Below are 16,890 nucleotides of genomic sequence, written 5' to 3' on the forward strand. Positions count from 1 at the left end.
CTTTGATAAAAGAAAACAGGTTTCCCCCAATAATTACCTGAAACTCTTATAGGACAGTGATCAAGAAAATGTCTCTTTCGACAGATTATTATGCTGAAGAAGAAAAGCATTTCTATATAAGGTGATCATTGTACAAGGGTAAAGGATAATCAGATTCGATTATTTTATCTATTATCTGTTTATCTGTAAATTCTAAATGTTAATAGCTATTCAAGGCCTAATATAGGGTGGACTGGCTATAAATTAGACAAGATGTCTAACAAGTCAATATAACATCAATGTTATAAAATGCTTATAAGGATCCCATTGGAGGAATGTTTCCCAGTATCTTCAGATAATCAGTCACAACCTTCAGAGTATCACTCACATTAAAATCACTTTAAAAAATCTTTTATATTGGCCCATAGATATTCTAAACTTTTATACAGAATCTCCCTCACTCAAAGAAATATCACTCTCTCAATCCCTTGCAACTCATTTCACCACCGCACACAGAAAAGGAACACTAGTTTAGTAGAACAAATGAGAAGGTGAATGAATGAATAACTGAATATCAAAAGGTAGTTGTCAGTATAAAATTGCCTTTATGTAACTCATATTTCAACAATTTTGGGCCTCATTTCCTTTGTTCCTAATTTATTAAAGATTTTTAGGAGAGAAATCTCTACATCAAGTTAGTGGCATATGACATACAGCACTTAAGTTAATATAAATGTGCTATCACATTAAATATATATATGTATGTATATGTGTATATATATATATATATATATATATATATATATATATATATATACACACACACATATATATATGTTTTGTTCCTGTGGTATCTCCTAGCTTGGCTATGAAAAATAATTATGCCTGTGAATTTAATGTATAATTATCCAGTGCATGTTTACGGTAAAGGATGTTGTGAAGAAGACAGAAAGAAACAAACAAAAATGGAAGGAAGGACAAGAGGAAAAAAAAACTAGAAAAAAGAAAAGACAGAAAGGGAGATGAAAGAGAGAGAAAGAATTTGAACATTGTATATGAGCAGATTAAAGAACATTTAATAAGACCTTTGAAGTCCCAGAGAAAAGCCCAGTTTTTGAGATTGGATTGGATACATCGCATAACAGAGATAGAACTTGCCCATGTGTGGTCTACCTACCCCATCACCCAACCCACACACCTTTAATTAAAACCTACAGTCACCAAAAACAAAAACAAAAAACCCTACGGTCAGCATGTCTGCTTTAATATTCAGGGCTTGCCTTGCATCCTCCCATTTAAGGGAAAATCCTTCTGGGGAAACATGCCTGCCTAGTGACAAACAAAATCCACCTCAGTTATCTATAAATTAGAACTGTTACCCAGAAATTAACGATTTTAAAGAAAAATCAATATTATCTAAAGTGAAATTTCAAGAAAAATGATTTGGAAAATTGTTAAAAAGAAGTAGGTAATTTAGTGATAGAAGATATTTTAAGATAATTTTAAAAACTAAATCTCTAAACCTCCTCTGAGATATTGAGTTAACTCTTTAAAAAATTAACAGGCTAATATTTTTAAAATGAGCCAATAAGAAGGAATACTTAGATGTATTAGAACAATTTTTAGAGGGAAAAAGAAGAACTGGAAGAAAAGGTTAAGAATATTCCCAAAATATATATACGTATGTAAATAGAAAAAAAAAGTTGAGACATGGCCAATGAATATAGGGGTTCCAATTTTCATGTAAAAGGAGTTTGAGATTACCAGAGAGATAATGGAAGAGGGAAATAAAGCCTCAGAGAAGGATTTCCAAATGCAGGAGAAAATCAGAAGTCTTTAAATTGAAAGGCACAAGTGAGTAGTAGGAGAGTGAAAAGTGCTACATATGTAGATATGTATGAACAGGCTTTGAGAAAACCAAGGATCAAAAAAAGTTCACTAAAGTAATAAGCAAGGAAGACTGATTATTTAAAAAGAATGAGAACTGAATTTGTGTAGGATCTCCACAGAGACTCTGAATACTCTAAGACACAGGGATAACGATTTAAAATTACTAAGGAATGTAGTTTGAATACAAATTTTTTAAGTATCTAAATATTAACCATATGAAGCAGAGAAATGATTTTAGACATGAAAATTTCAAAGTATTTATTTCCTCTGTATCTTTCTGAGGAAAATAATTGAGAATGTAATTCTATTTTTTTTCTTTTTAAATCCAAGTAAAAGGGAAGATATGGACTCCATAAAAAAGAAAACATTACTGAAAAGGTGCAATTTAAATACAAATCAAATAGTAAGAAAGAAATATTTTGAGCAAGTGATATAATAAAAGAAAATGAAATCCATTCATTTACATATTATACTTGGAATATTACTAAGTAAGTGGTACAAATTTGGTTTTGTAAAATTAGATTTTCTTCTTTTTTCAAGTCCATTCACAATACTTGTTTCCGTAACATCCAATAATCAGTAAATCATAACATTAAATATCTGAGATTTTGGATTTTAATCTTTAGAATCTTCCCACAGAATAATAACTGCAAATTTACATTCAGGTTAGAGTAGAATATAATGTTATAAATCCTGATAAGTAAAAAAAATAATAATGATATGGTGTCAGAGGTTGGGATATTTATGTATAAAAAGGTTATATGGAAAGAAACTTAATAACTCTATACCCTGTATCATGTAATTTAAAATTATAAGGCTAACCAAAAAATAACCACACCTTTCTGAAATATTTGTAAGAGGGAAGAGGAAATCAGTTGGGAGGTTGTATAAGTGTTCTAAGCATTCCATCTTTCAGAGCAGGGTGTCAATGGTTGCTGCCTAATTAGGTAAATCAAGAAATGGAAGTATAAATCTATGTATCTGCAAATATTCTTACAGATTGCATTCCATCTTATTTAAGCAGGAAAGGATTTCTTAAAGAATTTTAGACATCTCAGAGCATTTTCAGGAGTGCCTGATAGTCGGTCCTGGGTACTTCACAGCTTGGAACAAAGCAGCCAGATGCATGGAATCTAGGAAACAACTAGCCACAGGGCAGGATTTCTCCAGCTCAGACAATGATGCCTGTGTCACCCGTCCCTCTGCATATGTGACTCTCAGGACTAGCTGCCCCATGAATGCCACACAGCTGCCCTAGAATAACCCCTGTATGCTCCTTAAAACAAGTGTATAGCTGCCACCCGGTTTTGCTCATTTCCTCATCCAAGTTTAATAAGGAAGCATCTCATCAGTAAAAATGTCAGTCATATGCTTGCATTCTGGAAACAAGTGAGTCTCGGAAATGTAGAATGCTAACCGTTTAGATAGGTTACTGTAATTCTTTTTTTCTTAAAACGTAGAAATTTATTCTCATCGTTAGAGGCCAGAAGTCCAAAATCAAGGTATCAGTAGGGTTGTGCTCCTCCTAGAGGATCCAGAGGAGGATCCTTCTTTTTTCTGGTGGCCCCAGGCACTCTTATAAACACAGCACTCAAATCTCTGCCTCCACTGTTTTCCTTTTTAGAAATTTTAAACGTTTTTAAAAACATTTCTAGAAGTTATTATAGAGATGAACAGTACATAGAATTGTTCCCTAATATCTTTTTTTCCCAGCATTATTGAGATTATTGACATATAGCATATGTAAGTGTAAGGGGTACAATGTGATGATTTGATTCATTTATATAGGGCAAATGATCACCACAATAAACTGTTAACACATCAATTTCACTCTCTTGCATAATTACCATTTTCAGTGTAATTCTAATAGGTGTGATTATAAATTAATTTCCGAAATATTTACGATTTCACTTAGGTAATTATATGAAAAAATATTTTCCTCAGAATTTTATGTTTACTATATTTTACTATATGTAGGTGTGAATCAGAATGAAGGAAAGCTCATTTAAAATGGAGTCATGGGCTTCCCTGGTGGCGCAGTGGTTAAGAATCCGCCTGCCAATGCAGGGTACATGGGTTTGGGCCCTAGTCCGGGAAGATCCCACATGCCGCGGAGCAACTATACCTGTGTGCCACAACTACTGAACCTGTGCTCTAGAGCCCACGAGCCACAACTACTGAAGCCTGCGAGCCACAACTACTTAAGTCCGCGTGCCTAAAGCCCGTGCTCTGCAGCAAGAGAAGCCAACGCAATGAGAAGCCCGCGCACCGTGATGAAGAGTAGCCCCTGCTCACCGCAACTAGAGAAAGCCCGTGTGCAGCAACGAAGACCCAACGCCGGCAAAAATAAATAAAAATAAAATAAATAAATTAAATTTATTGAAAAAAAATAACGTGGAGTCAGGAGGTCAGAAGGGGAAGCCCTCAGGCACTACCATTTCACATCAGTGACAGACCCCAACAGGAAGACGTTAATTATAGACCCTAACAGTAAGAATTCTCCTTGCCCAGCATCAAGTCCAGCCAGCGGGAAGTGCCACACCATCTTACTTTTAATAAGTAAGAACTTTGAACTCATACTTTTAATAAGTGAACTTTGTTTCAATACAACCCCTCCCAATTTCCTCTTTTTTCTTTATAAAGTAGCCTTCCTCTTCTTTGCTTGTTAGACTTGTCATTGGCTCTTGCTATAGCTTGCTTGTCCTGAATTGCAATTTCCTCCCGAAAAAATCCATTTTGCTGGTAAAATAACTGGCTGTTTTATTTTAAAGGCCAAAATAATAATAATAATAATAATAATAATACAGTGTTCTGGAGATTTTTCTAATGAAAATAATATATATTAATCAACAAACTAATACTGACATCTCCTCAAATTAATAACAATAACTGTAACTACAATTTCCTGAGTACCTATCTATGCAAAGTATTTTTTTCTTTACCTGCCCTTGTTTAATTCTCACATCAACTCTCAGATCTAGGCACAATTAGTATCACATTATAAAGAAAAAATAGAAACTCTTAAAACTTAACAAAGTTTTCATATAGTAAACCCAGACAAAAAACGGCAGAAATGTGACTGGAATCTAGATTCCAATATCCATGATAGTAAATACAATCCTCCTAAATTCAAACACAAAATCATAACGAGATTGCTGAGAATCCAGTATGTATAAGAGGTCTTTTTGAATTAAGAAATCATATTGCTCTCATCTAAAAGGTCTAATTTGGGGGTGAAATCTTAGCACAAACACACAAAAAATTAAGAATATACTTCTCCATAATAATCATGCTACTGTATCTAGGGTATTTAATCTTTTCTTGGTTGTTAAATTAGACTTTCAATTAGGCATGAGCATATATTGATGACATGCTGATTATTCATAAGGCCAGTGTCTCAGCTGGATAAACTAAGAGGGATTCAGCTATGATTCAGATGTATCTTGGCATGTTTGGTGAGCCACTGGAATTGATTACCAAGGCTATGCTTATACAAGAGATCTAGAAGTCTCCTTTGAGAGTGCTCTTTCTAAGGAAGATGAGAATCAAGGCAAATAAGTATTGCTTAAGAAAAATAGCACTAGGTAAGAAATATAATTTTTAAAATGTGTATTTTGTATTATCAAGTTTTTGCCTGCCCTTCATTTTCCCAAAAGATCTTGTGCAAGAAATCTAGGAAAAGGGTATGATAAACGTGAAAAGAAAAAAAATATATAAACTTTTCACTGAATTATCTGTAAAGTATTGCAACCACAGTGCCTCAATCACTCTTCTGACACCCACATAAAGAACTGCTTGAATGAGATAAATAAAAATTTTTCCATTTCTGTAGGCAGCCATTTGAGAAACCAAGACTCATGGGGTGAATATCTGGAAAGATAAGACTCAGTGATAGCAGGATGGATAGTCAAGCTGTGTCATCTTGTTTTAAGAATAGGGAACAGAATCTAGGCTTACCACTTGCTAAGCAGAATAGGAGGCAATATTGCTGTAGCCAGAGCAAAAAATAAGACAACAGTTCCCTCTTAATTGTGATAAAAGATTTAATACTTGAATACTCAGGTTCCATGTGACAGTCTTAAAAAGATCAAATTTATAAACATACACTGAGAGATTCCTACATCAGGGCACTGAATTTGTCAGAGGTAAGAGTTAATCCAATTGTGTGGGTTAAGATGAAGTGTACCAAATTCTTTTTGTTCAATAGTGACTATATTTTTTTTAACAGCCAAACTTGGATATTCTGGAAAAACACAGTTGCACAATCAACATTTACTTTATATTGCTTTGGCAAATACTCTGCACTTTTTATTTAAATATGAGATTTCTTTTTTTCTTTCTTTTAACCACTTCAAATAGAGACTTTTGGGAAAGGCAGGGATAAGTAAAAAAACACTAGAAAATTTCTTATGTTACTTATTTTTAACCAGTTCACTTACTGGTTAAAAGAGCAGATGATAACTAAAAAGTCAAAGGAAAAGAAAATGATGGTTCATAAAAATACAGGTGTCTTCATTTGAATGCAATTGTTAGAAACGTGGAAGTTTAATAACCCCACAGATGGTCCTCTAATTGAGCACATTTGTGGTATTTAAAACCAACCAATGTTGATAATAAAAAGAATGGAATTACTCCATATTAAGAAAATAAAGTTTTTATCACCAAGTCTTTATCTTGTTAAACTCTCATTAAGCTCTGAGTGACCTTTTCTTTGTATAATTTATTTTTTCACACCACTCATTTTTTACACAAGTGTTTACTTCTTACGTATGCGTAAGTATTGTGCTAGGTGATACTTTTGAAAGAACAAGACACAAACCTACCTGCAAGTTGCTCATTATCTTATTTGGGTGCTACAGTGTCAGCTAAGTGTTTCCCAATAACTACATTGTCCAGCAAGAATTATATTCCTCTTTTTTTATTAATAAAAATAATTTTAATTTAGAACATGTGTGCCCATATAAAGAAATTTGCTGGTGCTTTAAAAAGAGATAAGCATATTGCCCTTTTGTCCTCTTTCCTTTCCCTCCTCCTTCCTAGTTAGTAAGAAGATGGGATGACAAGAACTAGAATAACAATGTATTGGAAGCCATGTTGAAAAGGGCAGCAAAACAATATAAAAGGAGTTCAGATGCCACACCCAGTCAAGTTGCTATATTGGCCCAAAATTCTACATGAAAGGAACTAAAATTTTGTTATTTTGCATCCCCTGTTATATTGGAGACTTATGAAAAACTGACCTGTATTTTAACACATGTAGAGATTATATAAATCAATAATTCTTAACTTTGTTAAGCTTAAACATGTTTATAATAAAATTTTATAATTTCCACTTAATATTCTGAAACTAAATTCACAGATAATTAACTTATGAGCACTTAATTTTAAAATATATTTTATAAATTGAATTATAATGTAAGGATAATAGCAAGAAAGGTGATTTATTTATTTAAAATGCATTTCAAAATGTAAAATTTGAGCAAGAAAAAATGCAGTGGTTCAATGCTTACATATACATATAATAATTTAAGGCTAGTAGAGTTGCTCCATACAAGAGGTACAGAAAGGAAGGTAGAAAGGAAAAGGGAAGAAGGAAGGAAGGAGGGAAAGAAGGAAGGAAGCAAAGAAGGAAGGAAGAAAGGAAGGAAGGAAGGGAAGGAAGGAAGGAGGGAGGGAGGAGAGAAGGGAGGGAGAAGTGAGCAAAAAAATAAAATAAAATAAATAAAAAATAATAAAACAAAAACCTGTAGGAAAGTTTGAGGCATGCATCTGTGTCAGTATTGGATTATATTTGGAAAGCAAGGAAAGTGAAAAATAATAAATAATTTCAATATGTAATTTACATAACATGGATTTATCATTCTTGGATAAAAACAAAAAATATGTAGTATGAAAACTGTATTAAATATTTTAAAACAAATTCTATTAATGAATTTCAATATAATCACAACTTCTCATGAGTTGCTGCTAATTTAACATTCTTAAATTTTCTTAAAAAATAATTCTGTTGACAATCTTCTGAAATCTCCTGTTACATATTTGCAGTTGCTTTTGTTACAGTAAGTACACTATCAACATAAAATTATTTTCAAATAAATATGTAGCTGCAAATGTATATGTAATTTATATGTATATGTAATTCTTTACAAAGAAATAAGCATGAAAGTCCTAACTGGACCCAAAAGATTTTATAGCTCAACTCATTATATCATTCTTATGCCATAAAGTCATCTTCTAGATCAATGAATTCTTCCTCCAAATTCTTGGTTAGCACATTCCACATTCACTTCAGATAAATTCAATATTGCAAGTTCATGCTGACTTAGAATCATAATTAATTTTTGACAGCAACCAAATAATAGCAATATGTTTCCAAATCATTTTGTTTAAATACATCTGCATCAAATTTCAACCAGTATGGGAAACTTTAAAAATTCTCATGAGTAAGGCTACTTTTATATTAGGTACAGTTTTTAGTAATTCCTTCATCATTCCCTACACTTTAGTGAGATATACCTCATTTCCATGTAGCCTAAGACAGACTTCTTTTAACTTTGCATATATATCTGAAAAAATTATCATACCATTTGCTGTATTTTAATGTCAAGTTTTAATTTTTCACTGAATAAAAAAAATCTACAATGGTGAAAAATATTTTTTAAAAGTTTCTTTTAAGGGTCACTGTAGCTCAATGTGCAAGTAAAAGGTTACCAAATAATCTATCATTCCAGAAATTACTATATATTTTACACTGATTATTAGTATACATTATTATACATTATGCATTAATAGCTCAGTAACTTCATTGAATTTTTAAGTCTTTTTCAAAGTTCTTGGCAACTAAGTGCTGTTGATGAATAATGCAATAAATTGCTAAAACACCTGGTGCTTCTTTTTTAAGTTGGCTGTAAACCTGTGTTACCCACTAACCCAAGTTAGTGTTCCATCTGTTGTACAAGCGGTGTCATTTGAAAAGGGAATATTTTTTCCTGTGAACTGATTTTTAAGGTTTCAAATGTTAACAAACTCTGTGTATTACAGTCTGGTATTCTAAATGACATCTCCTCTATTATTTTTTCATTCCTTTTGAATTGTGCATATGGTAACTTCAGTTTATTATATACTTCATTCATTTTTGCTTTCTCATTGATTTACATGAAAACAGTATTTTTGTTCAATGAAAAGATGTAAATTATTACATTTGAACTATCATCACAATACAAATAACTTCACATATAGCTGGTAAGATAAATTTTTCTCTAATATTGCATAGTTCGTCATATTTTGTATTATTTGTACTTTATATAAGAAAAAAAAGAAACTTCGATCATTCTGGATTTAAAATTTTTTAAATATCCTAACGACAGCACAATACTTTCCAAAAATGTCTTTAAATTTCAGAATTGTGTGGTTAATGTGTTTCTTTTTAAAATTTGCATTTATTCTTGATATTTCTGTTGTTTAATTAGAAAAAAAATGTCAGTAGATTAAATGTACCCAAGATGTTCATTTTGGAATGAAGTGATAAAACCCAACAAAAATTCAACTGAATCATGTAGACAATTTTTCTTTATATTTATCATTTTAAAATAAGATCTAAAATCACCATTATGGTACCAGTGCAATCACAGACTGATACAAGTGTACCAGTGCAGGGACCGTATTGATGACTCATAGATCATAAATTGTATTACCAAGGATGAGATGACTTTTCAAAATGTTAAACAATTCCTGGTTAACTTCCAAACAAAGCAAAGTTCAGTCTCCCCAAAATTTACCCAGTACTTACTTTTGATGTACATGAGAGCTGTGTAAAATCTATTTTGTATTTATGTGTACAATGGAAGGGGATTCTAGGCCCTATTTAAAGTAGACACCTTATCCCAGTCACTCTCTATCAAATAACCCTGTTTATTTTTCCTACATCACTTTATAAACTCTGATCATATATTTTTATTTTGTCCCCCTAGTCATCCATTATCTATTTTCCTCCCTCCCTCCACACACATACATAACGGCTTCACACACATAGCATGCACCCTTATACACACACATAATCTGAATTTGCACTTTCTTAAAGAGGGGAAACCTTGTCTGCCTTCCTCATTGCTCCATCTCCAAGACTTAGCCTGACACATTGTAGGCACTCAGTTAATATCTATTAAGTAAACACATATTTTATATTTTGATCCTTTTTATTTGAGTTAAATGTATTGCTCTCCTAAGTGAATTCCATGTCATAGCTTAAGACACAAAGTAACTATGACAAGATTAGAACAACTCAAGTGGAACACTGCTGTGGTGTGATTAGCAGTAGCCATGTTTTACATGGTTATTTTAATGTTAACTACCAAAAGAAGTTTTACATCAGAAGATAGTTTTTAAATTTTAATTTCTAAACTAAAAGTGAAATGAGCTGATTCTAAAAACTGTACAACATGTTATCCACTTACAAACTTTAAAAAATTGACATTTTTAGTCTCTCATGTAAGAAACAAGAAACAAAAACACTGCATTCAGAATGAGCCAAGGTATACTTTCGCAGGAATGTTGAATCATAGTTTGCCTAAGGAATACCAGAATTGCTCACATTTGCATATTTAGATTAATAGTACATTTCTAAAAGGTTTGCACTGTAATTGGAACTTAAGTAACATTTGTAAAGTGTTATCTGTCAGAGTCTGAAGAGACCCAAAGAGAATGTATGTCATTATGCAAAATTACTAATTAAGTACAAGTAATTTAGCAGATAATTTACATGTTCATTATATAATAGAAATTATTTAGTTTTAGGGGTTCTCTTTGTATTTCTAAAATAATCTTGACCCAAGGGATCACAGACTGTTAAGAAGAAGTATAAATTATAGAATGAGACATATGTTGAACTGACTCATAGAGCTTTTGTTGTAGCTAATGATTCCTCTAACAGTAATTGCATAAGGGAAAACATTCTCTTTTTAAGTAAATAATGTTCATTACCTCTTAAATCTACTGTCACTTGACAACATTAACGTGGAAAAATTTTTACCTTCTTGATTAGCTCTCCAAGGATATCCAGCAGCTTTAAATTAATATTGATCAAACAGAAACCATCATATCCATCAAAATGTTCTTACAAATATGGATACATGGGAAAAAGTATTTTAATAGATTCTGGAAAGAAGAACACTTACTCTCCTGAAATATACTGTAAATATATTGCAAATTATTAATATGAGGAAATTGTGTTCGAATGGGGGATTTATTTTGTGGCTATCGATAAGCACTATCTCTATTGATAAATCTCAAATACTTCAATATTAAAGATTTGTATTATAGTCAAATAGCGACCATATTGTGTTAGTAATTGTTACTTGAACACTGTAACTCTGGGAGGAAAAGAAAACAACCTGTCTTCCTAAACTGACCTTTTTCATCCAAGTTGTCTGAAAGCTCTATGAGGGTAGGAATTCTATTTCTTCACAGATTTAGTACCAATAACTGAAGGCACATTTTAATTTAGGTGACAATTCCCTCAAGTTCTTTCTGTTTTCTTTTGTTTTAATTTATTGTTGGCTTTTAAATAACTTTTTAAAAATTTAGTATTTATTTTATATTATTTTCTAATTGTTATTGATATAACTTAATGCTATTCACTTTCCTCTGATAACCACTTTAGTTGCATCCCAGATTCTGATGTCCTGCTAAAATTTTGAGGCATGTTGCAGTTTGATTCCTATTTCCAGTTTCATCCAAGAGTTAACATTGTGTGTTTCTAGGTAGAAGAATTTTATGTTTTTCAATTTTGTTATGTATTTCTAGTTTTATTGAAAAGAGTTCAGAAAATGTTCTATATTTTATTTCTATTTGGGGAATATATTAAGATTTCTTCTGTGGCATAAAAATGGTCAATTTTCATGAACATTTTCTTTGCACTTAAAGAAGTGTAGTATCTCTAGGTTAAGATTTCAATATATAAGGTCTAAGTTATTGATGATAAATGTTCAGTACTTCAATGTCTTTACAAAGTTTGCTCATGTGATCTGCCTTGGATCAAGAGATGTGTTCAATTATATTTTTATCCATTGTTTTTGCTTATTTCTTCTTGCCACTGCTGTAATTGCTGTTTAATAAGAATCATTTTATTGTTTGCATAAAATTAATGACTGCTACAGTTTCACTAAGCAATATTGTTTTTAACTTTAAAAAACTGTAATTTTATTATTTTATACTGTCTTTTTGGTCTAAGTTTTACCTTTTCAGATATCAAGATTTTAACCTCTACTTTTTTTTAATTGTGTTTGAGAAATGCATATTGGCGTATCCTTTTATTTTCATCACTTTTGAAGGTTTTTTGTTTTTAGGTTTGTCTCTTGTATAGAGCATAATTTTTAGCTAATAGAAATATTTTCTTTCTATTGGTGATTTAAGCTCATTTACTTATTGCTATAATTAATATATATAGCCTCTAATCTCATATTTTAAAGTCTTATTCATATATAGGTATATCAATATGTGGTCATTTATTCTCTCATCATATATTTTAATATTTAGAAAACCTTGCAATTCTAGATTAATGGTTACCTTTGTACTAAAGTTTTTAGAATATTCTTAGTCTTCCCACTTTTTAATTCAGTCCATTGTTTCCCTCTATGAACAATATTAAATTTAACTAGCAACATTTTCTTCCTTCTCTCCCTTTCCCTCCAGATCCAAATTGAAGTAATGTCTTTTACTCCCAGTTAATACTTATAGGCACTTAGTGAGCTGATTCTACTTTCATATAATCTCTCAATTTTCTAAACCACTTTTGCTTTATATAAAATGTCAGAGCATTTAACTTTCACATACTTTATCATCTTCCAGTTTCAAGTTGATATCCTCAGTTGTTTTCATCTTCTAAAGATAATTTTCTAGTAGATTTCCTCAGGAAAAACTTTGGAAACAATATTCCTTGCGTTCTGTCATATTATTAAAATCTGCCCATGGCCTTTACACCAGAAGTTCAATTTGGATAGATATAATACCTTTTAATTATACTTTCTTTCCTTAGAATCTTACATAGATTTCTGGAATAAAACATTACTGTTGAAAAGTCTGATGTCAATTTGATTTCTTTATAAGTGATTTGAACTTTTTGTCTGAAAGCTCAAAGAATGTTTTTCCTTTTGCTCTGAAGTACAATAATTTTGCTAGAATATTTCGAGGTGTTAGGTTTCAACCACTCTAGGTTGATTTTACCAGGTACCAGGTATATATGTGTGTGTATATTATATAGTGTTGAATGTATTTTTCCCTTTTGACATTATCTACATACTTATTCATTATTGTTTCCCTTCCAGCAGCTTAAATTTCATCTCCATATTTTTTTCTTTAGAGTTCACTAATTTCTAACATGATCAGATATCTTTTTATATTATCTTGTCTAATATAATTTCTAGATTTTTCTAAAGTTGATTGATGCTGTTTTTCACAGTTCCTAACATTTTCTCTAAACCTTTAACTGATTTTGCAAGAGTAAGGTAAAATTTTTATCTGTTTTTTGTGTATGTTTCTTGGGCATGCTTTCATTGTAAGAATGTTATCCTGTTTACTCCTATTAATGGCTGAATTCCCCGCCCCACCTACCCATTTATATGTTCAAGTCCTAACCTTCAGTACATCAGAATGCTACTGTAGGGTCTTTAAGGTTAATTGAGGTCACTAGGGTGGGCCTTAATCCAATATGACTCATATTCTTATAAGAAGAAGAGATTAGGATGCAGAGACAGAGGGAAGACGAGTAAAGGCTCAGAAAGAAGATGGTCATGTACAAGCCAAGGACAGAGGTCTCAGAAGAAATCAACCCTGCTGGCAACTTGATCTCAAACTTCTAGCCCTCAGAACTATGAGGAAATAAATTTCTGTTTAAGCTACCCAGTCTGTGGTACTTTGTATGGCAGCCATAGCCAAATAATACAATTGTTCTCTTTATTTTTTCCAAGAAAGTTATTGTATGGGACTAAATTTTACCTTCATTTATTTGTCACAGAAGACGGGTTTTCCTACTCTATTTTAATGGGAGAATTGGTCAGAATAGCCTTCCTATTTTCACGGTTATAAAGCTCCTTGTTGTATTGCCATGGAGAAAAATATTTTTAATTTTCTTAAGTTTTTTGACATCTTCCTCCACTGCAGTCCTCCATGATTTTTATGCTTTTCTTTCTTTTGCTCTAGCGTCCCTATCTTACTCCATTTAGATTCCACACACAAGAGTTTCTCCTCAGTGCGTGACTTTGGTCAGAAAGGAAGATCTTATTGTTGACTTTCAAGAGTCATAGGGTCTAGACTGCCTCAGAACTGCTTCTTTTCAGTAGTCCTCTCCACTCAATTGTCAATCAAAACCTGTTACCACCCACCCCCCTCTACCTAAAAGACTCAGTTGCCTTTCTTTTGGGTTTAAAAAAATGTCATGTGAAGTACAGACATAAATATTTTCACTTTCCCTACTTCAAAGCTATCAGAATGTTCTTTATTGTCTCTTAAATTTTTCTACATAGATGCTGATAACAGAGGTGCCTAGTTGCTAAAGAATAATAATTACTACATTTTTGTTGGATGTTAAAGGAGACTGAAAAACTATGCTGCAACAATCATCTTGCTGTCAGACTGAAGTGTGCCTGTTTGGTTACTTTAATTAATGTTCCCAAACCCAGTGAAGAATAAAAATACAATAGTGGATCCCTCTCACACATTTGTAAGGTTATCACGGAAGGGGCTATACTTATCAGTACCTTGAAAATATATTTTCTTCCCTAATTTCTATCTTCTACATAATTCTAACTTCCTATTCATTCAATTTACTGCATTAGCAACATAATTGATCCACTTCCCTACATATTGCCCTTTTTTGTTTTTATTCCCTCTTGTACCTTAGCAAGATTGTGCACCCCTAGCAGGTACTACAAGACTAAAGCTTAATTGATTATGGAACATATATTAGAATCAGTGAATCCCAAGATCAGATTATTACTCCATTGTATTTCAGTGATGTGAACTTCTTATTCAGTGAAAATACCAATATGTTTACTTTTGGTTTAATTTGTTTTATAAATTCTCTACCTTGACTTCTATATGTATTTTTTCGTGCCTCTCAGGATTTGCATCTCATTACCATCTGTACCTTCTGTATGCACACTTCAATGCACCGAGATATGATTGGTTCAGCCAGTCACCACCCGAATAAAAGATATATATTTGGATAGATCTCTTCTGTTTGCGCGCTGTTTCTGGATCTGTTTCCCATCATTGTTTAGTAGCTGTGGCCAACATAATACGTCCATGTGTTTAACACTTGGCCACATACAGGAAACTGCCCATTGCTTTATTCAGAAGGGAGGTGAGGGAGCAAAAAGTACTTATTTTAAACAATGTTGACGTTCTCTGATCCTCAGAACATACTAAAAGTTATAGTGATAGTTTACATTGCTCCTTTCATACCCATGCCCTTTCTAGGATAAAATACAAGTACTTGTGGGTTTGTGGGATTCCTAAAGAAATAAGGTTCAATAATTAAAAGGTTAAGTAAATATGTGCAATGTCAGCTTTGGTACACTCAAGTTGTTATTGTTTTCCTTTGTTTGGTTGTGATGTCACCGAAATGACAGTACAGTTTTCTGAGAAAGAATTAATAAAATGGGACTCCCTTGAGCAATTTGGAAGAAGATGATGGTAATCCTAGGCTGCAGAGTAATATGCAAAGAAAATACCTTAAGAACATATATCAAATAAGAGAAAAAGGATCAAATAGAAAACTGCAAATGTAAAATGGTCTTAACTGCAATCTCTTTCCAAATTAATCCAGATTCCTGAAGAATACAAAGCTCTATGCAAAGTTGTTTAAGCTAAGGGGAAATTTCTGCTACTGGTGTATTTTGGAGAGAAACATGTGATGAATAGCGACCTAGAATCCTCAGGTAATCTCATGGCCACAACTTGAAGAGGCAAATTAGAAAAAGAATAGCAGCTTGTTTAAGCTATGTTTTTAATACTAACTTTAAAATTTATATACTTAAGTATGTTACTTGTTAAATATTGGCACATTAGAAACTACAAATGCATTAACTTGTATTTTTTTCCGTTGACATAATTGAGTAGAGAGAAAAATCAGTATCCCATAGATAAATGATTAAAATCTATATTATGGTTCATATAAATAGATAATCATTTATGTATGGCAAGGATGTTGGATAGCAAGTCATTATGTTAAAAGTAAATATATTTCTATTTTTTTTTAGAATAACAAAAATATTTTACTAAAACATAGTAAAAATAAGAAATAACAACAAAACATTTTATAACAACAAAAATATCATACAGCTAGGACTAAGAAAGATATGCAAGACTTCTACACAAAAGCTATGTAATATTATTTAAAAAATTAAGGAGCACAAATAAAGGGATATCCATTTTCATGGGTTAGAAGACTATACTGTAAGGATTTCAGCTCAGAATCAATATGATCACAATAATTTCCCAAAAAGAATATGTGTGTATATATGTGTGTGTACACATGTGCACAAATATATGCATGAAATTCTAAAAGTTGCTTTTTTTCATTTGTATGAATATTCAGATAGCTAAGAATAATCAAGATAATCTTTAGTAAAAAGATGAAAAGATTTGTTCTATCTGATATAAAGATTATAAAGTAATAAAGACTATATGACACTGGTAAACGATAGACAACTAGACTAATGGAATAGAAATCCAGAGACTGACTTGGTAAAACAAATATGGGCATCTGATTTATGACAATATAGCACTTCAGAGTAATGCAGGGAAATGTCTATACTTTTCCCTAAATAGCAGTATTGAATCTGCTGGATGTCTAAATGGAAAAAAAAAAAAGATCACTTCCGAATTCACATCATAATGAAAAATCCAGGTAGATTGTATATCTAATATAAAAGATTAAGTTTTTAGATATCAACAGAAAGACAAGTCATAATCTGGGTTCTCACCCGTCTAACCCATGATCTGTTTACTGTCTCCATAGTTTTG

General features: G+C 31.9%; 1 pseudogene across 1 annotated transcript in view; it reads right to left on the reverse strand.

Annotated features, from left to right (window-relative positions):
- The window catches only part of LOC309660977 (alpha-enolase pseudogene), a 36,077-nt pseudogene extending 19,187 nt beyond the window's left edge, over nucleotides 1-16,890 (reverse strand). Inside the window, exon 1 of the transcript in view lies at nucleotides 1-16,890. This exon is cut by the window's left edge and continues 19,187 nt beyond it. The product of the transcript in view is annotated as an alpha-enolase pseudogene (transcript).

Source organism: Balaenoptera physalus (assembly GCF_965194825.1).
Source record: "Balaenoptera physalus genome assembly, chromosome: 5".
NCBI classification, from domain to species: Eukaryota; Metazoa; Chordata; class Mammalia; order Artiodactyla; family Balaenopteridae; genus Balaenoptera; species Balaenoptera physalus.